We start from the raw sequence: 26,389 nt of genomic DNA on the forward strand, positions 1-26,389 counted from the left end.
TTGTCATTTGCATTGGGAGTAAAGTTTCACATCTACCCCACATCCTTTATACACAATCAGAGCAAACACCATGTTATGGTTGCCAGCCTTCCAGGGTTGGCCCAGACTGGAGTCTCCAAAATCAACATAAATATTTAGGTGACTCTTGAAAGTGATCCTATGGTTTCCGTTCCTGGGAGCTGCAAAAGCTGCTGCGGGCACCCACATGACTGCAAACAAAGGTAGACCAGTAGATGTTTCTGTCCTACCTAGGTTAAGGACAGGGTAGAAAAGCTGGATAGCCCAGCTTGACAGGTGCTGAGGAGAAGAGCGTTCTGAGGCTCCAGAAGAACCTCTGTATCCAGGTTAACCCTCTCCTACCCAGAAAAGTCTTGTTGTGTGAACAATCCCAATGTCTGAATAGGGTTAGAGCTGGTAACCCTACCTGGTGTAAGAGCTTTTCTGTAGACAGATACCCTGGCCACAGAGGCATATCTAGGGAAAATAGCACCTAGGGCAAGCACTGAAATTGCACCCCCTTTCCAAACATCTGACACCAATCTTTCAGATAAATTTACCATAATATCAGCTCAAAAATACAAGTCAAGCTCATTAATCTTTTAATATTTCAAAAACTATTTAGCAGTGGACATAGCCAGACCAAAAAATGCTGGAAACCTACAAATTTCAGTATGCTGGGGCTCATGAAATACCCAGATATTATGTGGAGGTGTACTTGGAAAACTAAACAGAAGTGCCTGTCTAAATCTCTACTATGCATTGTAGTATCCCTATTACATAAGTTTTAAAAATAAATGGAGAATTTGACTTTTCCCAGATACTCTGAAAATAATTAAAGGATATGCAAAGTAAACTGTGTCACTGCTTGGAATATATTATAGTATTTCAGAAAGACAGTTAAAATGGGAGAAAGAGAGCAAGAAATTCTCAGTGAGCCTTAATACTAAGGATTTCACACTGATTCAAAGACAAACTCAGCATTCAGCTCAGTATCCAGAAGCCCTGATTCTCTGTACATAGTGCCAAACTGAGTATGTGTACAGTGACTTATATTATATTAATTTTTTTAAAAAAAAAAATACCTGTAGCCCCTTTGGGAGGCTTCCTAAGGCCATGGGGGGTCTGCAAAGGTTCCCTCTCCCACCACCAGCTTCTTAATTCACCTCTGCAGCCCATCCCAGGATGATTTTTGGGCCTGTTCAGGCCTGCAAAGATCAGCGTGGTGGCTATTTTGTAGGCTGCCACACATACTCAAATGGCCTCTGTGAGGCCTAGCATGGCCTAGGGCCTCACAGAGGCCATTTGAGCATGCATGGTGGCCATTTTGTTTTTGGCAGCCTTAAAAAAAAAAAAAAATTAAAAGTTGCGACCCCTTCAAGTGGCTCCCGGGGCATGTGCCCTGCCTGCCCTACCCTAGATATGCATGCCCCTGCCTGGCCATAGTTTCCTCACTAGGTGCAACCCAACTGCTTGTGTTTGCTGGTCAAGTGCCCAAGTCCCTTCCCCAATACCTGGCTGTCATGGGAGAGAAGTATTCACCTTATCATCTGGCCTTCCACTGTGGCTTTTACAGCAGTGTGCATCAGAAGCTCACTGTCTGTTTATGGAAGCGTCTCTTTGGGTGCCTCTCTTTTCTCCTCCAGCTTCATGACCCTGGGGTGCTTCCTGGAATGGTGTAACATCGGTTGACACCTTCCTTAGCTTTCTCCTTCCTCTTGGGATCTGGGGCTTATTTCCCAGTCTCTCTCCTATATCATTTGCAGGTAAACATATAAGCTTCCATTTATTTCAGTGCAATCGAACGAGAATGGTTTTGAACTTGCTTTAGCTGGAACCTTTTGCCCTGGTATTCAGCAGGCAGCCTTATTCATGTTTACTCAGAAGCAAGCCCTGCTGATTTTAATAGGATTTATTCCCTACTAAGTGTACATACTGTTGCAGATTTTGTGTAGCATAGCAACCAGGAAACTGAGCTCTGAACAAAGATCTGGTACAGATCTTGCCTGTGTTGTCAACTTCTTAGGTGAACTTAGGAAAGGTTATTACTATAACCTGTTATTTCAACCAACCAACCCCCCTTAATAGTGGCTGACATGGCAGGCAGCCCTCCATCAATGGTAGGGACATGTCGGGGCTGCTGATCCACTTGAAAGGCAGTCCTGCCTTTAGCAACAGGGCTGTTTTAGCAACATGACTGTTGCAGAATGACTCACAACTGCATTTGGGCCAGCAAAAAGCACAGGAGGGATGCTGTGTTGGGGTTGGATATGGTCCTGCTAACTAGAAGATAATCACCACTTTAAAAGCTACCTTTTTGCTCAGTTAGCAGGGGTCAGCTAAGAAATTCTTCAACATTTTTCAGGATGGTTAACTATTAATAACGATAGTTATTAGGGCTGTGCACAACTGCAAATATTGGGTCGGAAAGGGTTGGATCTGAAACCGCAGGTCTCAGTCCAGGTCCTTTTGGATCCTTCAGAAGGTTGGGGTCAGAAAAATCATCATCAGAAAAACCAAGATTTTTTGATCAATGAAAATCTCCAGAGAAGTCTGTTTATGGAGAAGAAGAAAATTGCTGGGGATAGAAAGGGCAAGCCCAGGAGCTCTGAAAATGGACACACAAGTAGATAAGGATGATTGGACTTGGTGTGTTTAATTAATACTGGATTCAACCATCTGTTGTTCTTGTTTTAAAAATTAAATAACACAGAAATTGTATTCACAGAGAATGTGGAAGAAAAGCAAAGTTGTATCAGAGAATCTCAGGGAAGTGATGTAAACCCCAGAAAAACTTCTGCTCTCTTTTTGCAAATTGTGAGTAAAATAACTGGCTTAAAACGTAAAACTATTAAGAAATAAATGTGCAGTTAGGCAAGTGGGTGGGTGGACAGATAGATGTCAATGACTCCTCCCCCCAACAATGATTAACAAAAAACAGTGTGTGCTCCTGCCACCATGTGTTGCTCTAAAATAGGAGTGTGAACAAAACTAGCTGGCCTGGCCTGGTTTGGTTCGAGTCCAAACTAGGCCCGAACTGGATTAGGCCAGTTTGGTTTTCCCCCCCATTGAATCCCACCAGCTCGGTTTGGTTGGGGTTTGCAAGCATTTTTTGTTTTATTTTTTAAAAAATAGTACTTGCCCCCTCTGGGGAGGCTTCTCTGAGACCAAGGGGGGCCACGGTAGATCTCCCTCCTCCACCGGCCTCTGTTTTGCCAAAAACTGCCCAGTTTGGGTATTCTTTGGCCCGTTCTAGGGCTTTCCCCCTTGTGGTGGCCATTTTGGAGGCTGCCACGCATGCAAAATGGGCCTCTGCATGGCCTGGAACCGGCATCCTTGCTACGCCACTGTCTTTGTTCATTGTTCTAATGCAGCATTGGTCTGGCTGTCAGTCAGTGTTTAAGAGGAAAATATTGTCTATTAGGCTAGCAGCCATCCCAAAATTCGAATAGTTTCTCAGCTTCCTTTTACAAAATTGTGGACATGCCCTCCCATTTTTGCTTCCTCTGAATGGGGTGGAGAAAATTTGTGCCGGGTGTGTTCCAATCATGCTTACAAAAAATTAAATTGGTCGTTCTTTTGGAGAAAAGTGAGAAAATGTGTGGCCGGTGCATACATTTTATGCAGCTGGGGCCCAGGATATTTGAGAGAGTGCCTTCTCTATCATGAAGCCCACTGCTTACTGCGATCACATGGGAAGGTCTGTTTAAAGCTGCCCGCAGATTGTTTGGTGGTGACGTGGGACAACCATTCTCTGCGGCTGCCTCAGGGCTTTAGAATGTGCTCCCTGTCAATATAAGAGTTTCTCAATCTCTGGCTGTCTTCAAAAAATTTGATCAAGACACATCTGTGTTCTCAGGCCTTTTGTTAAATTTATTTTTTTATTATTGTTTTTATTGTTTTTATAGTGTTTTATTTTCTTGTTTTTAATTGCTGTACCCCGCCTTCAGATGTATGTGTTAGGCAGTTTATAAATGATTATGATTAAATTAATAAATAATAACATAAAAATATAAGAACAGCCCTGCTGGATCAGGTGCAAGGCCTGTCTAGTCCAGCATCCTATTTCACACAGTGACCCACCAGATGCCTTCAAGAAGCCCACAGGCTATAGATGAGGGATTCCCTTCTCTCCTGCTGTTGCTCCCCTGCAACTGGTATTTAATGGCATCTTGCCTCTGAGGTTGAAGATGGCCTATAGCTTCCAGACTAGTAGCCATTGATAGACATATCCTCCATGACTTTGTCTAAGCCCATTTTAAAGCCATCCAAGCTAGTGTCCATCACTAGATCCTGTGGCAGAGAATTCCATAGGTTAATTATGTGCTTATGAAAAAGTACTTCCTTTTGTCATTCCTGAATTTCCTGACTTTCAGTTTCCTGGGATGATCCCTGGTTCTAGTGTTGTGAGATAGGGGGAAAAATTTCTCTCTGTCCACTCTCTCCACTCCCTGCATGATTTTATAGACCTCTATCATATCTCCCCACAGGCATCTTTTTTCTAAACTAAAAAACCCCAGGAGTTATATCCTTGCCTCGTAAGGAAGGTGCTCCAGGCCCTGATCATCTTGGTTGCCCTCTTCTGGACCTTTTCCAGTTCTACAATGTCCTTTTTAAGATATGGTGATCAGAACTGAACACTGTACTCCAAATGTGGCTGCACCATAGATTTGTATAAGGGCATTATAACACTAGATTTTTATTTCCAATCCCCTTCCTATTGATCCCTAGCGTGGAATTTGCCTTTTTCACAGCAGCTGCGCACTGAATAAACACTTTTAATGAGCTGTCTACCACAACCCCAAGGTCTCTTTCTTGGACAGTCACTGACAACTCAGAACCCATCAGTGTATATGTGAAGTTGGGCTTTTTTGCCCCAATATACAGGTGAAACTCGGAAAATTAGAATATCGTGCAAAAGTCCATTAATTTCAGTAATGCAAATTAAAAGGTGAAACTGATATATGAGACAGACGCATTACATGCAAAGCGAGATAAGTCAAGCCTTAATTTGTATTAATTGTGATGATCATGGCGTACAGCTCATGAAAACCCCAAATCCACAATCTCAGAAAATTAGAATATTACATGGAACCAAGAAGACAAGGATTGAAGAATAGAACAATATCGGACCTCTGAAAAGTATAAGCATGCATATGTATTCGGTACTTGGTTTGGGCCCCTTTTGCAGCAATTACTGCCTCAGTGCAGCGTGGCATGGATGCTATCAGCCTGTGGCACTGATGAGGTATTATGGAAGACCAGGATGCTTCATTAGCGGCCTTCAGCAATTCTGCATTGTTTGGTCTCATGTCTCTCATCCTTCTCTTGGCAATGCCCCATAGATTCTCTATGGGGTCAGGTCAGGTGAGTTTGCTGGCCAGTCAAGCACAGTACACTGTATACTTTTCAGAGGTCCGATATTGTTCTATTCTTCAATCCTTGTCTTCTTGGTTCCATGTAATATTCTAATTTTCTGAGATTGTGGATTTGGGGTTTTCATGAGCTGTACGCCATGATCATCACAATTATAACAAATTAAGGTTTGACTTATCTCGCTTTGCATGTAATGCATCTGTCTCATATATCAGTTTCACCTTTTAATTTGCATTACTGAAATTAATGGACTTTTGCACGATATTCTAATTTTCCGAGTTTTACCTGTACATCACTATACAGTTGCTAGCATTGAACCTCATTTTCCTTTTTGTCACCCACTCCCCCAGTTTGGAAAGATCCTTTTGGAGCTCCTCACAATCTGTTGTGGATTTCACTACCCTACAGGGGCGGAGCCACCATTGGGTGACCAGGTTCAAAGAACCCGGGCCGCACCAATCAGGGGCCCCAAGTGCGGCCCCAGACATGCCCCCCGCATCTGACATCAGACGAAGGGCATGTTATTTCAGTACCAAATGGGGCTGTGCAGCCCCAATCGGCCCACGCTGCATTGGCAGCACAGCTGGAGTGACTATCTTTGCCTTAAAGGCAGGGAGAGCCGCTCCTGGTCTTGCTGCCAATGCAGCAGGGCTGATCGATCTCTCTCCCAAACAGGGACACGTGACCCCGTGTAGGAGAGAGATTGGCTTGCACTGCATTGGCAGGACGGTTCTCCCTGCCTTTAAGGCAGGGAGAGTTGCTCTGGCCCGTACTGCCCAACACATTACGGGCCGATCTCCGTTCCAAACAGGGCCGCACAGCCCCATTTGGAAGGAAGACCACGAGCCCAACATCTGATGTCAGATGCGAGGGCATAGCTAGCTGGGCCCTGCATCTGACATCAGACACAGGGGGTGGGACAAAGGGGCCATGGCAGCTGCCACACACAGGCCTCCGCCAGCCTCCTTACGCTGCTGCCACCCTAAATAGTTGAGTGTCATCTGTGAATCAATATGCCAGAACCCAAAGAAAACTGATCTGGACTTCCACAAGTTATTAAAAGAAGTTTCAAATGTTTGTTACTCCCTTGTTCCTCTCACATTAAAAACTGAGCTTCTCCAGCATTTGGTGAACCCCAGGTCTCATTCCTGAAGGGAATATTAGAACAAAAAATCACTACTCAAATATGATGTGCAAAGATTAATATTGTGATGATCTTAGAGGAAGCTCCAGCTGAAGACCACCAGAAATTGATGGTCTCCCAGCTGAGAATCCTATGTACTTACTAACAGTTCAATCAGGATGTCTTGCACAGCAGTGCTAGGCATTTCCTAACATATTAAAGCGGACAGTTATTAAAATGTAGACACCTGGTGTCATTATAAAATCATTGACATGGATGGTAGTTGAAGTATTCCATACGGTGAGGGGGAAACAGGTTACATGAAATCAAAATGTCTCTAATGCCTTAGTCAGCATGCCTGCTATTTGATAGATGCATATGGTGCCACTTAAGAGACTCTTGCCTTTTGGCAATGCAAAGTCTTATCAGGTAGGAAGTGTAACTTCTCCTGTAATTGGCTACCCACCTGTGAGCGAGAGAGGGAAGGTAGGAACACAGGAAGCTGCCATATACCGAGTCAGACCATAGGTCCATCTAGCTCAGTATTATCTACACAGACTGGCAGCAGCTTCTCCAAACTTTCAGCCAGGAGTCTCTCTCAGCCCTGTTTGGAGATGCCAAGGAGGGAACATAGAACCTTCTGTGCTTCCAAGAGTGGACCCATCCCCTAAGATGGGAATATTTTACAGTGCTCACACGTGTGGTCTCCCATGCAAATGCAACCAGGGCAAACCCTGCTTAGCAAAGGGGACAATCCTACCACAAGACCAAGCCACCTAATGGCGCAGTGGGAAATGACTTGACTAGCAAGCCAGAGGTTGTTGGTTCGAATGCCCACTGGTATGTTACCCAGACTATGAGAAACACCTATATCAGACAGCAGAGATATAGGAAGGTGCTGAAAGGCATCATCTCACATTGCACGGGAGATGGCAATGGTACACCCCTCCTGTATTCTACCCAACCACAGGGCTCTGTGGGCTCCAGGAGTCGACAGTTTGACAGCACACTTTACCTTTACCTTTACCACAAGACCAGTTATATGACCCATTAGGAGAACCCTGGGGAGGCTGTACTACTTCCTGAACTCTTGCAAAGGGGTGAGGTTATGGCGATTCATATAAAGGCTGTTTGCAGTGTTGTTCAGTCCTAGAAGGGATGTTATTTTATTTTATTTTTTGTTATTCTATCTAATGATTTTTTTTGTTTTGTTTAGAAATCTGTACGATCGGACACAGAGAGTGTGAGGTGGAATCAGAGAGAGGTGGAGGCAGAAAGGAATGGGAGGAAAATGATACGGAGAAAATGGAGTTGTTTCTGAACAAACTCTTAGGTAAATCTACATAAGATTACTATGTGTTTATGAGGGAACATAAGTACATAAGAACAGCCCTGCTGGATCAGGCCCAAGGCCCAGCTAGTCCAGCATCCTGTTTCACACAGTGGTCCACCAGATACCACTGGAAGACACAGGCAGGAGTTGAGGGAGTGCCATTGCTCCTGCTGTTACGCCTCTACAACTGGTGCTCAGAGGCAGCCTGCCTTTGAGTCTGAAATGGCCTATAGGCCTCTGACTAGTAGTCATTGATAGTCCTCTCCTCCATGAATTTATCCAAACCCTTCTTAAAGCCATCCAGGTTGTTGGCTGTCACCACATCTTGTGGCAGAGAATTCCACAAGTTGATTATGCATTGTGTGAAAAAGAACTTCTGTTTGTCAGTCCTAGATTTCCTGGCAATCAATTTCATGGGATGACCCCTGGTTCTAGTGTTATGTGAGAGGGAGAAGAATTTCTCTCTATCCACTTTCTCCACACCATGCATGATTTTATAGACCTCTATCATGTCTCCCTGCAGTCGTCTTTTTTCTAAACTAAAAAGCCCCAGGTGTTGTAGTCTTGCCTCCTAAGAAAAATGCTCTAGGCCCCTGATCATTTTGGTTGCCCTCTTCTGCACCTTTTCCAGTTCTACAGTGTCCTTTTTTAGATGTGGTGACCAGAATTGTATGCAGTACTTGAGGTGTGGCTGCACCTTAGTTTTGTACAAGGGCATTATAATATTAGCCATTTTATTTTCCGTCCCCTTCCTAATGATCCTTAGCATGGAATTGGCCTTTTTCACAGCTGCCGCACATTGAGTCGACACTTTCAACGAGCTGTCCACCACAACCCCAAGATCCCTCTCCTGGTCAGTCACTGACAGCTCAGATCCCATCAGCGTATACTTGGCGGGGGCTCACCTCCGCGGGAGCCAGGTGAGTGGCGGAGGCAATTTCCCACCGCGGGGGCTGCTGGGCGGCATGGAGCACCAGCTCCGTTTACCTTAAAGAAGCCACCCGCGGGGGCCCCACCGGAGGCACGTTCATGAGCTGTGCCTGCCTGGATATAAACTCTATAGGAAGGACAGGGAGAGACACACACACACACACCCCCGGAGGAGAGTTCACGAGCCGCACCTGTATCCAGGGATAACAGTGTCCCACTGGTTCTCACTGCTCCACCATGTTTCTGTCATGCCCACTATATCTATTTCTGTGTTAGCAACCAAGCACTCCAACTCACCCATCTTGGCTCGGAGGCTTCTGGTATTGGCATATAAGCACCTATACGCTGAATCTCTTACCTGGTGTATGCTATCTTTCTTTTGACTCTTTGACCAGCTGGCACAGCCTTCTGTCTGCTCTTTATGTGGTTCTGCTCTGTCCCCTTCTGTTTTATCTGAATCATTTACACCCTCACACTTTAAAGGATGGCATTTGTCAAACTGGATACTGCCCAGCTCCTGTTTGCTATTTTAAAAGCTGCTCTGCAACCTTTTTGATTTTAAGCACCAGCAGTCTGGTTCCATCTTGGTTCAAGTGCAGCCCATCCCTTTTGAACAGGCCCTGCTTGCCCCAAAATGTATCCCTGTGCCTAACAAATCTAAACCCCTCCTCCCGGCACCAGTGTCTCATCCACACATTGAAACCCCTCAGCTCTGCCTGTCTCACTATACCTGCGTGTGGAACAGGTAGCATATCTAAGAATGCTACCTTGGGGGTCCTGGACTTCAATATACTACCTATCAGCCTAAATTTGACTTCCAGGACCTCCTGACTACATTTCCCCACATCATTGGTGCTGACGTGCACCACAACAGCTATCTCCTGTGCACCGAACACCCCAGTACTGCCTAACAGCCTATCTAGACGCTGTGTGATGTCCACAACCTTCGCACCAGGCAAGTCACTGTGCGGCCAATACGCGGATCAGAAATCCATCTCTCTATACCTCTAATGATTGAATCACCCACTACAAGGAGGCCCCCACACCCTGGAGGAGTATCCACTGTGCAAGAGGATATGTGCTCATCATCCATGGAAGGGGTCCCTTCTAAAGGAGCATTCCCTCTTCCTGAGACCGATGTCCTCCTTGCCTGACCTTCATTCTCCCTGACAGCAGAGAAGCTATCAGCCCTGGAGTGGGATGCCTCTATCACATCCCTGAAGGTCTCGTCCACATGCCTCTCTGTCTCTCTGAGCTTCTCTGGATCCGCCACCTTGGTCTCGACTTATTCCCTGAGAGCCAGGAGCTCCTTGCACCGAACACACACCCATAACTTCTGCCCATGGAGCAAATAGTCATACATGTGGCACTCTGTGCAATACACTGGGAAATGTCCCTTCCCCTGCTGACTTTCTATCTTCATACTGGTTTTGTTGGCTGTTTACAGTATTTAGAGATAGTCTAATAGTACTTAGAGATAGTCTAATAGGAAGCAGATCTAAAACAATTTTGTCTATTAATATTTCTAGACTGCTTTTCGAAAAGCAACATTACAAAAGGAAAAACATGAAGGCAACAGTAGCAGCTACAGAGAATGTTCAGCAAAAACCATTTACCTGAATCCAGAATAACCATCACCACCACCCCACCCCCCAGTTCTTTCATGTTAGAAAGCAGGGAGTCATCTTAAATTCAGAGTCCTCTTCTTTGGGGGTAAATAAGGGTTTAACCTATATTTAACCTCTTTTTTTGTTAAGGGTTGGCTTAAATTCAGAATCATCTTGTATTCAGGTAATTACACCCAAAACACTTCACCAAATGCTGCAATCCATTCAGTGCCTTTGATCCAGCTACTTGGTGCCTTCTGATACATGTATGATAGATTAAATAAACAACAAATAATTCTCCAGCAGAAGGAAAGGTGAGAAGATGCATGCTAGACAGATGTGCCTTCTTTGCTGGGAGAGAGACGGCTTGCTTTCTCACAATTATGGGAATTTTTCACTGTAATCCTGTGCGGCACAGTAAAGCGGCCACACTTGCAAATTGGGCTGACAAGCTGGATTTGTTGAGCAAGGCTGGAGCGCCTAAATTTATGCTGATAATGGACTAAGCTGGCCATATTGGGCCTAATTAATTGATCTGAATGCAGATAAAATATTAAAGCAGAGGAAGTCTGAAACCGCAATACAGACATGTTACCATAGTGGCAAAAATTATTAATTATTTATTTATTGGACATGTTTATATACCACTCAAAATGCATGTCTCTGGGTGGTTTACACATTTTTTTCCCCATTTTTTCTTTCCACCAGCAGGAAACTAAAAGTAAAGGATTCCCCTTTTACTGCCCCCGCCCACCACCACTTCATAGGACAGGGAATCTCCTTTACTTGTAAAGGGGAATCTTAGTCAGAGTCCCCATGAAAAGAGAGAGATAAATTTATTCAGTCATTGACCAGCAAACATTTACAATAAAACAGTACACATTTTACAAATAATATAACAAAACCTGGCCACGCCAGATTAGTTAAAAGATAATTTAAATAAAATTCATCAGACCAGCCAGGCAAATTATCTAACATAGGAGATATAAGTCCTGAACGGGGTTCACTATAAAAATCACAATGAAGGATAACATGCGAGGTGGTCCCATTAAAAGTATACACCCCGAGACAGCCCATGAGACAGCTCAGCCGGCTCGATTGCCAAACTGGACCAGACCCGGTTCAGCCTACCTTGAGCCTGGACCGAGCCAGGTTGGCTCAAATTTGGTCTGAATTCAAGCCAAATCAGCCAAGTGTCCAGCTCGTACACCCCATTAGGAACTCCGTTGGGCAGCAAAGTGATCAGTACACCAGCAGAAGTCCCCGTCTATCCCTAGCCCCCACCCTCAAGTACACACATTCGATATGGTCAGACACTCTGACAGGTATCCTGGTAAGGGAGATGTTCTTCTAGACCACAGCCACTCCACCTCCCTGCCCACGTCTCCTCACCTGCTCCTCAGCAGAGTACCCTGGAGGGAGAAGCTGGGACCACAGTGGGCCACCAGCCTTCCCCAATCAGGTCTCTGTGATACCTACCAAGTCGATCCCTTCATCCAAAATCGGACCATGGATTATTTCTGATTTATTCTGGATCTATCTGGCATTACAAAAGAGAAAGGTGGGGCTCTGTGGGTGGTTGACACTGCTTCCCAAGGTCAAAGAGCTGTCAGGACAGCCGGGAGGGGAAACAGCTAGCAGGTGTCTGATTTCCCTTCCCTTGTTTGCAATGGCCTGGACTTGCCAATGCTATCTCTTCTATTCCCCTCTACCACTGGAATGACCACCCTATAATCAGTGGATATGTCCCCTGCCTCCCCATCTTTAGACAAACCTGGACACATTGGAAACCAATTTCACCCAGAACTTAAAACAGAAGCTAAAATATAAAATGCCCACTCACCACTACCACACAAGCATCTCACACACACACACACACACACACACACACACACACACTTTTTTTAAAAAAATTGAAGCTGCACATCTTTAAGCTTTTTCCCCAAAGGGAATAATGGGGATTTCAGCAGCCTTATATCTCCATGTGGGAGGCACCAGGGTGCCCCAGAGTGGGTTATGTTGGATGGTAGTACCTAATGTGTGCAAGGAAGCTACTACCCAGATTTCAAAGAAAGTGGGCAAAGGGGAGATTCTTTTTTTTAAAAAATGAAGTTCACGCATCTTTAAGCTTTTTCCTATAGGGAATAATGGGGATTTCATCAGCCTTAGTTATAACTCCCCAGGGAAGGAAGCACCAGGGTGGCCCAGAGTGGGTTGTAGTGGGTGGTAGTGCCAAACTGGTACGGTAGCAGGCACCCATTTGGTCACCCATTTGGTCACCCATTTGGCCCCACTCTTCTGCCCCCGGAACCCCTTTTCTGCCCCAAATCTGCCACAAAGACATGCCAACTCAAAAACAATTTTTAAAAAAACAAACCAAAACCCACCTCTTTGCCCAATTCATTTGAAATCTGGGTGGATTTGAAATCCTTGCACCCATTGGGCACTACCACCCACCTCAACCCACTCTGGGCCACCCTGGTCCACCCACCCCACCCCACCCCACGCCAGAGAGTTATGACTAAGACTGATGAAATCCCCATTATTCTCTATGAGGAAAAGCTTAAAGACATGCCAACTTCAATTGAAATTTGAGTGGTAACTTACACCTATTGGGCACTACCACCCAAACCACTTTGGCCACAAAATGGAGGTCTTAATCTCCCATTTTTTGGAGTCCGAATCTGGGGTGATTTGTTTTGTACCCGAATCTGGGCAATTGAGCACAGGGGTGACTTGTTCTGTCTACAAATCACCCGGATCAGCTAGATTGAGTTACAAATCATTTTGTACCCAAATTGATTCACACATCCCTAGTAGACAACACAGGCAAATCTGAACCAGAGACTTCTTTGTTCAGAACTCTGTCTCCTTTTGTGTTGCCATGCTATCATGTAAAATCTGCAGCATTATGCACACTTACTAGGGAGTAGGTCCCATTAAAATCAGTGGGGCTTCCTTCTAAGTAAACATGAATAAGGTTGCCTGCTGAATTCCAGGGCAAAAAGGTTCCAGCCAAAGTGAGTTCAAAACCATTCTCATTTGATTGCCTGAAATACCCTGAAATAAATTGAAGCTTATACTTTCAGCTTCAAAGAAACTCCATCCATCTGCCAAATCTGTTCGAAGCTGTCATTTACAATTAGGTGCCTTTGCTACAGCTGGCTCCTTGACAGAGGTGTAGCTGTGTACAGTGCAACTAAAATGTATATTGGTGTTTTTATCCACCTGACACATTGTTTTAGTAAAATGTGCCAACCACCACGTTAAATGGTTAATGTCAGTTCAATCTATTTACAGAAAAATCCTTCCCTCTGCTTTCCGGTCCTCTTACTATTTTTATCGGCAGCCAAAGACCACAAGAGGCTTACACAAAACTACTATTGAGGATCACATCACAGGCTGTACAGTTGGGATGTTGTATTGTTAACGGTGACATTTTCAAGATCTATTTATGAAGAAAACAGCCAGCCAGTCCCTGTGGGATGGAAGGCCCTGAAAAGGAAGTTTGAAGGAAGTGGCTCTTATGGAAATAGATGAAAACCTTGCTTGTTTTTTGTTCTTTCGCTTTTTTGCCTACATCAAAAACAGTTTGCTTTTTGCAGATGATACTCCCAGACTTGGAAAATAACTTGGCTGGCTTTGCATTTCAGAAGCTTTTGGAATAAATATACAAGGGAGGTAGAGTAGGGGCAACCAAATAAATGTATTCTGTATGATACCTTATGATATGGCTGCACCTTTAAGGAGTATCGTAGCAGCTCATTTCCTGTCCTCAGACTAAATCTCTCTGCTTTCCCCACACACACGTCAGCCATATTGTTGATAGTCTTGAAGAAGCCCTGTGTCACCCAAAAATATGTCCTTGAGGACTGTGCAACCTGCAGGGACATATTTGGGAGGTGGTACAGAGCACTTCCTGGGGAAGGGGAGGGTGTCAAAAACTGACACTTCCCTACTGCACCAGTGCAGTTAGTCAGGATGCTCTCTCACTGCACTGGTGCATCCTTGATCTGTAAATATATACAATTATTGCATTGCATTGCATATAGCATATAGCATATCATGGCTGTTCTCATGACCAAATCAGCTGGGGTTGGGGAAGGCTGGGGAGAAGGCAAGAGTCTACCTGCCTTCACCCACACAATCCAAGCCCAAAGAGGGCTCCACTGCCGGTGTGCCCAGACAAGTGAGCAGGAGGCACGAGAAAGACAGCCCGGCCACCAGATATCCCACAATGCACTGCACAAACTGCAAGGTGCATTGAGATAGCTACCTGCTGCCAGGTCGCTCCTTCCCTCAGCCTCTATGGCCAAGATGGCTGCTGGCATCCGGGCCAGGAGGAGCTCCTAGCAGCCCACTCACCCAAACAACCAGGCAGTGAGGTAGAAGGCATGTGCACATCCTCCTACCTCATCTTTAGCCCAGGGTTACCCGAGGGTGGAGCTCTGGGATTGGGTGTGACCCTGGCTGTACACACAAGCAGCCCTACCAAGGATAGCCCTGTTCTACCCCTGTATAGCTGGTCGTATAAACGGCCTCATATTCTGTTCTGTTCTGTTCTGTTTAGTACCTATCTGTACCCTGCATTTGAGGAGCCTGTACCCAAGTTCACTTTTAAAATGAATGCATATACAGCCATTCACTCATAAGCATGTACACAGATGTATAATGTAAGATCTGAATAGAGCTAGTATCCTCATCTAAGTTTCAGCTTCAAGTATATCTATGTCTCATTGCAATCCCATGTTCATTTCTCTCTGCCTCTGTTTTTTCCCCCTCCCTACAAAGATGATTGCAATGCTTTGTGTATCCCCCAGGCCTTTTGGATAAATGAAGGTGTACTGTGATATGTTTGTGCCAAAAATCTCCCCATTCCTTGGGGGAGAATTGATGTACGGTGGACAGGTGTCTATTTTGGCAAGCTTGTCCATAATGAGGGATGATCTACATTAGTTTGGTCCAGACAAGTAATAATTTGCTGAGAGTTAATTCATAAGATTACCGCACGGATGCCACAGTGCAGAATTATTTCTAACCAACCAAAAGGATCCATCGCTTTGGGGGCTTTGTCTCTTCTGACTATTGCCCACCTGCACTTTATTCAGATGGGCTGGATTGCGTCGAGTAAGGGGTGGGGTTTTTTGGTTTTGTTTGTTGTTGTTGTTGTTGTTTTTTACCCTTATCCTCTTTTGCTATCAGCATCCAAAAGCTGTCAGAGGTGGGTCCTGCCCTTCAGATGAAACTCTCTGAATCCAATCCACTCGGCATTTGCGTCCTTTTACCAGGCATGCCAAGTCTTGAAGGGATGAACAGTGAGCCATAGCTGTTGCCAGAGAACATCATAGCTGTTGCCAACACGTCAGTGCCAAGGGCGATGGGCATTAGAATGCCAAGCTGCAATTTTTTCCGGATCTTCTCCTTTATTGCAGTGTCAAATCCACCTGCTCCATTTCAGACCAGTCAGAAAAGAGGAAACTTGGAAGAAAATACCATGAAAGAGAGTTTGGCTATCATAGGCCGGAGCTAGAAGATTATGGAGGATCCAGGGCGGTTCTATGAGTCTGCTTGTTTGGGCAGCAGAACATGTTCTTCTTTGGATCCCAGAGCATGGTCTAAGGCAGGCTTGCCCAACCTGCAGCCCTCCAGATGTTGCCCAACTACAATTCCCATCACCCCCAGCTACAACATTGTGGCTGGGATGATAGGAACTGTAGTTCAGCAACATCTGGAGGACCACAGGTTGGGGAAGCCTGGTCTAAGGGCACATGATACAGATACCTTGTTGAAGCTAAGCAGGTCTTGATGTGGTCAGTGTCTGTATGGGAGACCCATGTACTCCACCTTTGGGGATGAGGGTGAAGCTAAGTGGTAGAGCATCTGCTTTGCATTCAGAAAGTCCCAGGTTCAATCCCTGTCATTCCTGAAATCTGGAATTTCCACGGGAAAGGGAAATCTCTGAAATCTGGCCTGTTCCCTGGGAAAGATTCCTGCCTGAAATCTTGCAGAAGCCACTGTAGCCAATACTGAGCTAGATGGATCAAGGGTCTGACTAGGTATAAGGCAGCTCCCTATATTCCTACTGGACCTTCCCTCCAAAGGCCAATACTATTACCAGTACTACTACTACTATGGATACTTATATACCACTCTTCAACCAAAATTCTCAAAGGAGTTTACATTGAAAAATAAATAATACATAAATCAGATGGTCCCCTGTCCCCAAAGGGCTCACATTTTTTTTATTTTAAAAAAATAGCAACTGTGGAGGGTTGGGGTGGCATTGTGGATTGGGATCATGATGGGTGCAAAGGGTTAAAGCTCCCATACCATGTTCTTGATCCATTTCACACGCACGCACACACCCTCCTAAAGACCCTCCGAATATGCAGAGTACAGATAGGACACAGACTATAGATAAGAGATGTCGAACATAACGTGTGTCTACGGCTTCTGTGTATCATGTACGCAGGTACTGATTTGTATGCAGGTCCAATTTTTCACATGTTATATTGCTAAAGAGGCATAATGCATGTTTGGACTGGGCGGGTGGGGAGTGGTGGTGGCAGCAGCCACACCAGATGTTTAAGACCTTTAAATGACCTCCCATTGCCGCCCCCATGTGCCCCTTAGAGGATTCCCCCACCCCTTTACTTACAAGTATAGCTGCTTCAACTGCCAAATCAATCAAATGGATCGGACTGTGGCTGGTCGGTTTGGAACATGATTTTTGATTTGTGCACATCCCTATAGATCACACAATCAAAAAATGAGTAGAACAGTGTCCTACCCAGGTTTGGGAGCAGTGCATGGCATGCTTCCATGTGCATGTTTGTGTGGGAGCATACAACTATGTAGGAAGAGGGGGGAGTAATCATGTGTGAGGCAGGAGCTCGGTACGGCAGCTTTTCCTCCTATCCTACTGAGTATGAAAGATGGGTAGGACGACGCTGTTCTACCCAGCACCTGCCTCACACGCAATCACTTCTTCCACCCCCTACCTAGTTGTTTGCTCACACAATTGAAAACAGGGAGCACACACAACTCCCAAATCTAGGTAGGACACTTGTTCTTCTCAATTTTTAATTGTGTGAACTGCCTTAAAGTCAGGATAGGGCAAAATTGTACAAGTGTTGCATATAATGTGTGAATAAGGCTTTAACAATTGTGGGTGGTTTCCTGAATGGGCAATTCAACTGCAGGGAGGGGGTCTGAAGCAAGTGTGTGTCTGTGTCTCTGTGTATGTGTATGTGAAAGAGAAAGATGGAGGGAGAGAGAGAGAAAGCAGAATTTTCCAGTTTGAATGATGTTGGAAGAATGAGATGGAAGACAGAAAGAGTTTTTAGAGTTCTGATTCAGCTGGGCATGAAGCATCTTGGGGTGAAGAAGGATTGGCTGGAGGATTGTCAATTTCCTTGCACTATGCTCTGCTTGTATTTACCTATAAATAAAGCAAATGTTGCAAAGACTCTCCCAGTTTTCAGTGCTTTGTCATCTGAAGGAACCTAAACCCAGAAGTGTTGTCCTTGAAACTCCCCGCTCATCAGAAGTAGGGAGCATGTAATACTACTGTGATCAAACAACCCATCCCATCTCATGCCAGAAATGCAACCCAAAGTAAGCAGGTTTTATTAATTCAACTTCCTTTTCTATAACAGCGGGTTATCAACTCGCCTTCTTCCACTTTGAAGAATCACCCTGCCAGGCCAGCCTGGCTCAAGACCCAACATTTCCATGATACAAATGATTGACTAAAGTTGTCTGCTGGCTGCCCTGCAGAGAGGTAATCGTGCTTCCTTTGAATGGGTGTGGCTAACAAGAAGGAACTGCAGAGCTTCAGGGCCGAGAGGTAACACCCCACCTATTGTCTGTGCATTGAAGTGCTAGTATCGGGGGGGGGGGGGGGGGGACTAATTACATGACTTGTTCAACGGGCTCTCATTACTCCTGCTTCTCTCCCTGCTTGATCTGAGCTGGATTTAAAGTGAACGCAAAAACAAGTGAAGGCAAGCGCAAGGGGAAAATGTGTTCCATGCCTCCATTCATTTTCATCACTAAAGGCTTTCTTTGTGTCTGTGGTCATTTGTTGGAATTGCATTTGTAACCAAAATATGCAATAGCACAGGGTTGCCTAACCTTGGGCCCCCAGATGTTGATGGACTACAACTCCCATCATCCCCAGCCATGTCCATTGTGGCTGGGGAATAGCATATGTTGATGAAGTAACAGTAATTAGTAACTATGCTGTGCAATAGAATGTGTTGATGAAGTAACAATAACTTGTAACTGTAAGGTGCAATAATGCTTGTTGGTGAAGTAACTGATGAAGTGATGATTGTTGATGAAGGAAACGGCAACAAGGCAAAACCATTTAACTTCCTTAACTGAATGTGGGCAACCCCTCTCCATGGGATTGAGTTTATAGCTGTTTTTCCCAGCTCGAGGTGAATCAGATGGGCTTGGTGCTCATCAACAGCCATCCAACCTCTGATATCCATTTCACCACATAAGTACTGTGCCAAGGGAGAGCTGCCTGAATCACCACTCCCCTCTTGAGCCCCAAAGCTCTGAGTGGATGAATAGAGCAATTCCCCAAAGGGCTCCATTCCCAGCTACCCCGAGCCACAAAACCCTGAGGGGTGATTTCACTACAAGGTGCCTCCGGATGAAGATCAATATTGATTTATTTTTACTTATTTAAAATATTTCTATACCGCCCAAAATTTGCGTCTCTGGGCAGTTTACAATGAAAATCATTTAAAACATCAAATCACTTAACAATTAAAATCATTTAAAACATTAAAAAATTTAAAACACTTAAAACCCAGTATTAATTTTTATTATTATTATTATTCTTTTAGAGCCATAGACCTAATTAAAAGTCAGCATGAATAAATGTGCTTTCAGTGCCTTTTTAAAAGTTGCCAGGGATGAGGAGACTCATATCGCAACAGGGAGCGCATTCCAAAGTCCAGGGGCAGCAACGGAGAAGGCCCGTTCCCAAGTAGCTGCCAGACGGGTTGGCGTCACTCACAGATGAACCTCTCCAGATGATTTTAACAGGCGGTGAGGCTCATGGCGAAGAAGACGTTCTCTTAAAATTGAGAACAGTATAATGCTGCCTACCCAAGCCACGCTTATCTAGCAAAGTGACCAAATTTGACAATAGGGGTGTGCATGAATCGTTCAATGCCGAATCGTTCAATGCTCGATTGCCAACTGAGCTGGGGGCGGTCCGGTCCGGTCTGCAGTTAAACCAAACTGAGCCCAGTTCGGGTGGACCAGTTTGGCATCAAGCGGCCAGCAGGAGGGAGCGGCGAGAGTTTGAAGAGCTCACCTGCCCAGCATAGCTTCCAGCATCACCACTCGCCACTCCTGGTGCAGCCCAAGCGACCGTGATCCCTCTTTAGCAAGCCGCCCAAATGGTGGCAGTGCGGTTCTGGCCTCTGCGCATCTGTAGAGACTGCAACTGTGCTGTCACCATATGAGCGGCTTTCTAAAGAGGCGTCCCACACACACTTGGACTGAGCCAGGAGGGATGAGGCACATTGCAGGTCACACGCTGGATTTGGTCTTTTACTCTGATCAGGGTGGTGTTCCGTGGGTGGGGACTCCTGTGATTTCCCCATTGTCATGGAAGGCTTTCAATAGTATAGACCATAGTATCCTTCTGGAACCTCTGAGGGTGCTGGGTGTGGGGGGCACCGTTTTACAGTGGTTCCACTCCTGCCTCTCGGGAGGATTCCAGATTGTGTCAATTGGAGACTGTTGCTCTTCAAAATCTGAGCTTAAGTATGGTGTCCCTCAAGGCTCCGTACTTTCTCCAATGCTCTTTAACATCTACATGAAACCACTGAGAGAGATCATCAGGGGATTTGGAGTGGGGTGTTATCAGTATGCTGATGACACCCAAATCTACTTCTCCATGTCAACTTCTTCAGGAGATGGCATAACTTCCCTAAATGCTTGCCTGGAAGCAGTAATGGGCTGGATGAGGGATAATAAACTGAAACTGAACCCAGAGAAGACAGAGGTACTTATTGTGCGAGGTCAGAACTCTAGAGACAATTTTGATCTCCCTGTTCTGGATGGGGTCACACTTCCCAAAAAGGAACAGGTTCGCAGTCTGGGAGTATTTCTGGATCCACACCTCTCCCTGGTTTCTCAGGTTGAGGCAGTGGCCAGGGGTGCTTTCTATCAGCTTTGGCTGATACGCCAGCTGCGTCCATTTCTTGAGATGAATGACCTCAAAACAGTGGTACATATGTTGGCAACCTCCAGACCTGACTTCTGCAATGAGCTCTATGTAGGGCTGCCTTTGTACGTAGTCCGGAAGCTTCAGTTGGTACAGAACGTGGCGGCCATGTTGGTCTCTGGGTCATCCCGGAGAGACCAAATCACTCCTTTATTGATAGAGTTACACTGGCTGCCAATAGGTTTCCAGGCAAAATACAAAGTGCTTGTCATAACTTATAAAGCCCTAAATGGCTTAGGCCCTGGGTATCTAAGAGAACGTCTTCTTCATTATGATCCCCACCGCCCATTGAGGTCATCCAGAGAGGTCCGTCTCCAGTTGCCGCCAGCTTGGCTGGTGGCCACACGGGGACAGGCTTTCTCGGTTGCTGCCCCAAGACTATGGAATGTGCTCCCTGCTGAGATACAATCCTCCCCATCTCTGGCAATTTTTAGAAAGCATTTGAAAACCCACCTCTTCACTTTAAATTTTAAGGTTTTAATTCATGGTTGATTTTTAAATTGTTAAATTGTTTTAAGTTTTTTTATATATTTTAACTTGTTTTATACTATTGTTTACCTCCCAGAGATGAAAGTTTGGGGCGGTGTACAAATAAAATAAATAAATAAATAAATAAGAGCCACATAGGGGCAAGAGCTGGCAGCCGCACCAGATGGGTAAAACCTTTAAACTACTTATCTCACTCTGCTCCCTGGCAGCCACAATGATGGGAGTTGTAGTCCATCAACATCTGGGGGCCCAAGATTAAGAAACCCCTTAGAGGATTCCCCCACTCCTTTACTTGTAAAGGGAAATCCTCCCTGGATTCTCCTTTACAAGTACAGCCACTCAATCTGTCAAACCGGTTCAGTCAAATCAGATCAGCCAGTCAGTTCAAATGAACTGATTCAGCAACATGCAGTTCAGTACAAATTTGATCCAAATTCGAACCGAACCATGTTTTTTGGTTCGTACACATGTATTTCACAGCACCCAACCCACAACACACATTCCAACCATAACACCAGTGAACAGTAGGTGAAAAAACTTGGGAGGAGAACTGATCTTGTGGTAGCAAGCATTAGTTGTCCCCTTTGCTAAGCAAGGTCTGCCTAAGTTTGCATCTGGATGGAAGAACATATGCGTGAGCACTGTAAGATATTCCGTTGAGGATTATGCTAGGAAGGGTATCCGCATGCTTTCATGAAGAAGGTTCCAAGTTCCCTCCCTGGCATCTCCAAGACAGGGCTGAGAGTGACTCTTGCTTGCAGCCTTGGAGGAGCTGCTGCCAGTCTGTGTAAACAATACTCAGCTAGATGGGTCAATGGTCTGTCTCAGTATAAGGCAGCTTCCTATGTTCCTATATTTCTATGTACTTCCCACCTGAGGCCAATCAGATGAAGAGTACAAATTCCTACTCAGTTCCTGAAAGGCAGCCAGCTCTCCCACACAGGACAAGGATGGGCAGATGGGTACCAAGGTGACTGAAGATGAATCGTGGTTGGGTGAGTGCTTATAAGGCCGCCTCTGTCCTGCCACTGATTGGCCGTGCATCCCACTTGGCTGCAATAGACATTGGTGGCCTATGTCTTCTCCTTCCCAGGCTCGGCACAACCCCACATCCCCATCGATTGTTTGTCACACACTGAAGGAAGCGAACCTTCTGGAAGACATCTTCTGTATGCAGAAGGATACACTTATTTATTTATACATTTACATCCTGCTGTTCCTCCAAGGAGCCCAGAGCAGTGTACATGGTTCTGTTTATCCTCACAACAACCCTGTACGGTAGGTTAGGCTAAGAGATACATGACCGGCCCAGGGTCACCCAGTGAGTTTCATGGCTGAGTGGGGATTTGAACTCAGGTCTCCCCAGGCCTAGTCCAATACTCTAACCACTACACCACACTGACACCTTTGGATCCAACCCAGTATTTTTTTTAATTATGTAACTTAATATTTTGTAACTTAATATTTTGATATAGGGCAAAAACTCCAGCAAGATTCTGAATCAAGTTATGACCCAATTAACTGATATTTTTGCTTCATATATTCCTTTCCAAATATGAAGGAAAAGCTATTCTGTGACCTTTGGCCTCTCTGATGTGACATCATGGAGATGCTATTCCCATCTCTTGATTCCTGTCTCAATTTTTCAAACTCTGTTCTCTTCTTAATGACTCCAGTCTGAAATGATTTGCCTATATATATCTGGCAGCCTCTCATGGTCTCATCTCTTCCTTTTCACCTTTATTAATATAGACATAGGGAGTGAATATAGAAAGTCTTCTTAAATGCTTAAATATGGAGATGACCATCCACTGCTTTCAATGAAAGATGAGGGTGTCCTGCTTCGCTAAATCTCTTTCCTTGCAAATAGGATCATCTGACTTAATGATCCCCTCTTTCTTTGCAAGACAATGTAAGGATTCTTTTTTTAAAGACGTTTGCCTTTCAGTGCTTTCAACTGGTATGGAACTTTGGTTAATTTCCCCATTGATCGCAGGGTCTAAGGCCTTGTCCTCACAGGCTCATATGCTGTGAAGCAAGCTGCATATCCAAGAGGGATGCAGGCTTGCCTGCTTGCACAACATTCACCACCCATCAGCACTCCTAGTGATGGCAAGTTTCATATGAACAACACGGTGCATCATCACTACAGTACCCTACTCTCACCATTCCCATAATTACCACCATGGCCAAGGTGGCCCAGATCTTTAGATTCTGTAGATCAGCAGTGGCCAACTTTGGCTTCCTTACTACACTCCCATCAGCAGCTCGCCTACTTATGGGTGCCAAAAGATATGATAGGTTAACACCTCTCCTGCAGTCACTGAACTGGTTACCCATTCGCTTCCGAATTCAGTTCAAAGTCCTGGTTCTTACCTTCAAAGCCTTGTGGGCCTTGGTGCCTGTTTACCTACAGAACCACCTCTCCCATCCAGTTACATCCCATCCTGTTAGATCATTCCAGAGGGCCCTTTTGTCGGTCCCTGATTTTCGAGAGGTTCAGAGTTCTAGGACCTGCAAAAGGGACTTTAGGATTGCTGCCCCACTTCTTTGGAATTCTCTTCCCCTTCAGATTTGTCTAGCCCCCTCTTTACCAGTCTTTAAATCCTTACTGAAGACCTTTGTTTTCCGTCGGGCATTTGCCCTGTAGTTTACTTTATTTCCTTTCCATTATCTATTTTAGTTTGCAATTTTTAATGTAATTTTTTATTGTAATTTTTAATGTTACCTTATTTACATGTCATTGTACACTGCCCGGAGTCTTTCGAGTGGGTGGTATATTAAATGCCTCAAAGGAAGGAAGGAAGGAAGGAAGGAAGGAAGGAAGATTGGTTTGGGCTGTTTCGATTCCATCTCTGCCTTGGAGGAGATCATATAGACCCAACTATTCACACAGGCTTCTGCAGCGAAACTGAAACAGTTCCCCAGTTATCTCACTGGATCTTCTCATCCTGAAGCCTTCTGAGTTTGCCTCTTAAAAAAGAAAGCATGCAACACTGTACACCACTGATGTGAGACTTGGATGGTAAAGTGGTTACCAAATGTTCTCAAATTCTTTTCCAATCTATTTTTTTAAAATTAAAAAAAACCCATATTACTTGTACTATGCTTTCTGTTGACCTGATTCCAAGCCTTACTTTACTTTCCTACCATTGCAGTCTTCCTTCATCCCACTTCTGTGAAAAATGATAATTGCTGGGTGGGGTCCATTGTGTAGCAAGGCCCAGAATGTTCTCAATAGGCTAAGACCGCATTCACACGTAATGCAGAACTGGAGTTTAAGGGGCCAGGTCCGCAACTAGGGGTGTGCACGGAACTGGTTGGTCTGGTTCGGTTTGGGTCCAAACTGGACCCGAACTGGACTGGGCCAGTTTGACCCAACACCCCCTAACCCCTGCTGACTTGGCAAAGAGGCACCTTTTAACATGGTGGTTCTCTTTATTTAGCAGGGGAGTGTAACTGGCCCTATCCATCCCCAGCACAGCATCCCTCCAGTGGCTGTTTCTGATGTCTATCTTATGTTTCTTTTTAGATTGTGAGCCATCTTATTTATGTATTATTTCTCTCTGTAAACCACCCTGAGCCATTTTTGGAAGGGAGGTATAGAAATCGAATAAACAAACAAACAAACAAACAAACATCCACCCACCCCAGTTCGGTCCAGGGGAGGTTTGTGAACCTTTTCAGGATAAAAAACCATTTTTAATTTTTTTAAAAAACTCACCTCCTCTGAGGGGGGTGTTCTCTGAGGTGACGGAGGGGTCCGCAGAGGTTCCCCCTCCCCCCGCCGGCCTTGCTTCCTTCAAAAATGGCCCCGTTCGGCCATTCTTTGGCCCATTTGGGCCTTTCCCCCAGCGCAGGGGCCATTTTGGAGGCTGCCACGCCTGTGCAATGGACCTCTGCATGGCCTGACACAGGCAATAGGCCTATGATGGGCTTCCAGTCCTGGATTATCCATTGGGTACAACAGGCACAGTGCCTAGGGGCTATGAAAAAGTTTTAGGCTCCAAAAATATCTCAGATGACTTTTTTAAAAAAATGAGGGGGAAAACCTGCTAAATCTAACTTAATAATTTGCTTTAATTGAATTACTTTAACAGCATAGTACAATGTAGAGTGTTGGATAACAGAATTAACTTTAATGATATTAACACTGAGTTAAATCATAGTATAAGCTAAAACTGTAAGAGTACAAACTTGTAAGAAAAACTCTCCGCACTGCACTCCACAATATACCTTCTTGTGGGGAAATAATGGAAAACCCAGCCCTGGGCATACCCATTATGACACATTAGATATATTATGGGAACTATTAGGGCCTGCTATTATGAGAGTGCCTAGGGCCTACACAGACTTTGATCTGGCCCTGTGGGATTCCTCTCCACTTTATACATATATTTTATTGTATTTTTATTTTTTTCATTTATAACCCACTTTTCCTCCAAGGAGCTCAGAGTGGTATACATGCTTATTTTTATCCTCACAACAACCCTGTGAGGTAGGTTAGGCTTAGAGAGATACATGACTGGCCCAGAATCACCCAGTGAGTGTCATGGTTGAATGGGGATTCACACTCTTCTCAAGTTGACTGTGGAAAGTTGCAATGTCCACTCTTCTGTCTCAAGGGAATTCAACTGGAATCCAAAATTGTGATGTAACCTGACTGAAGCTACTATCATACATTTAATAAAGTGGCTGCAACATAGTTTTACCCTTATACAACATTATGGTGCAGCCACATTTGGAGTATTGTGTACAGTTGTGGTCACCATACCTCAGAAGGATGTATATAGAATTGGAGCACCTTCCTTATGAGGCAAGGCTACAATACCTGCAGCTTTTTCATTTAGAAAAAAGACAACTGTGGGGGGACATGATAGAGGTCTATAAAAGCATGCATGCTGTGGAGAAAATTGATAGAGATAATTTTTAATCCCTCTCACATAACTCTAGAACCAGGGGGTCATCCCAAGAAACTGATTGCCAAGAAATTTAGGACAAACAAAGGAAGTACTTTTTTTACAGAATGCATAGTTAACCTATGGAATTCTTTCCCACAAGATGTTGTAACAGCAAATAGCCTGGATGGCTTTAAGAGGCTTTAGATAACTTCATGGAGGACAGGTCTATCAATGGCTACTAGTCGGAGGGCTATAGACCACCTCCAGCCTCAGAGGAAGGATGCCTCTAAATACCAGTTGCAGGGGAGTAACAGCAGGAGAGAGGGCATGCCCTCACCTCTTGCCTGGGGCTTCTCAGAGGCATCTGGTGTGAAAAGA

The 26,389-nt window shown here is 44.9% G+C and overlaps 1 long non-coding RNA gene across 1 annotated transcript; it reads left to right on the forward strand.

Annotated features, from left to right (window-relative positions):
• The first annotated feature begins 2,658 nt into the window (after positions 1 to 2,658).
• On the forward strand, positions 2,659 to 18,127 carry LOC128351980 (uncharacterized). Its single transcript, XR_008320158.1, has 3 exons — positions 2,659 to 2,814; positions 7,713 to 7,829; positions 18,025 to 18,127. It is a non-coding gene; the product is annotated as an uncharacterized LOC128351980 (long non-coding RNA).
• The last annotated feature ends 8,262 nt before the right edge of the window (positions 18,128 to 26,389 follow it).

Source organism: Hemicordylus capensis, chromosome 3 (genome assembly GCF_027244095.1).
Source record: "Hemicordylus capensis ecotype Gifberg chromosome 3, rHemCap1.1.pri, whole genome shotgun sequence".
Taxonomy (NCBI): Eukaryota; Metazoa; Chordata; class Lepidosauria; order Squamata; family Cordylidae; genus Hemicordylus; species Hemicordylus capensis.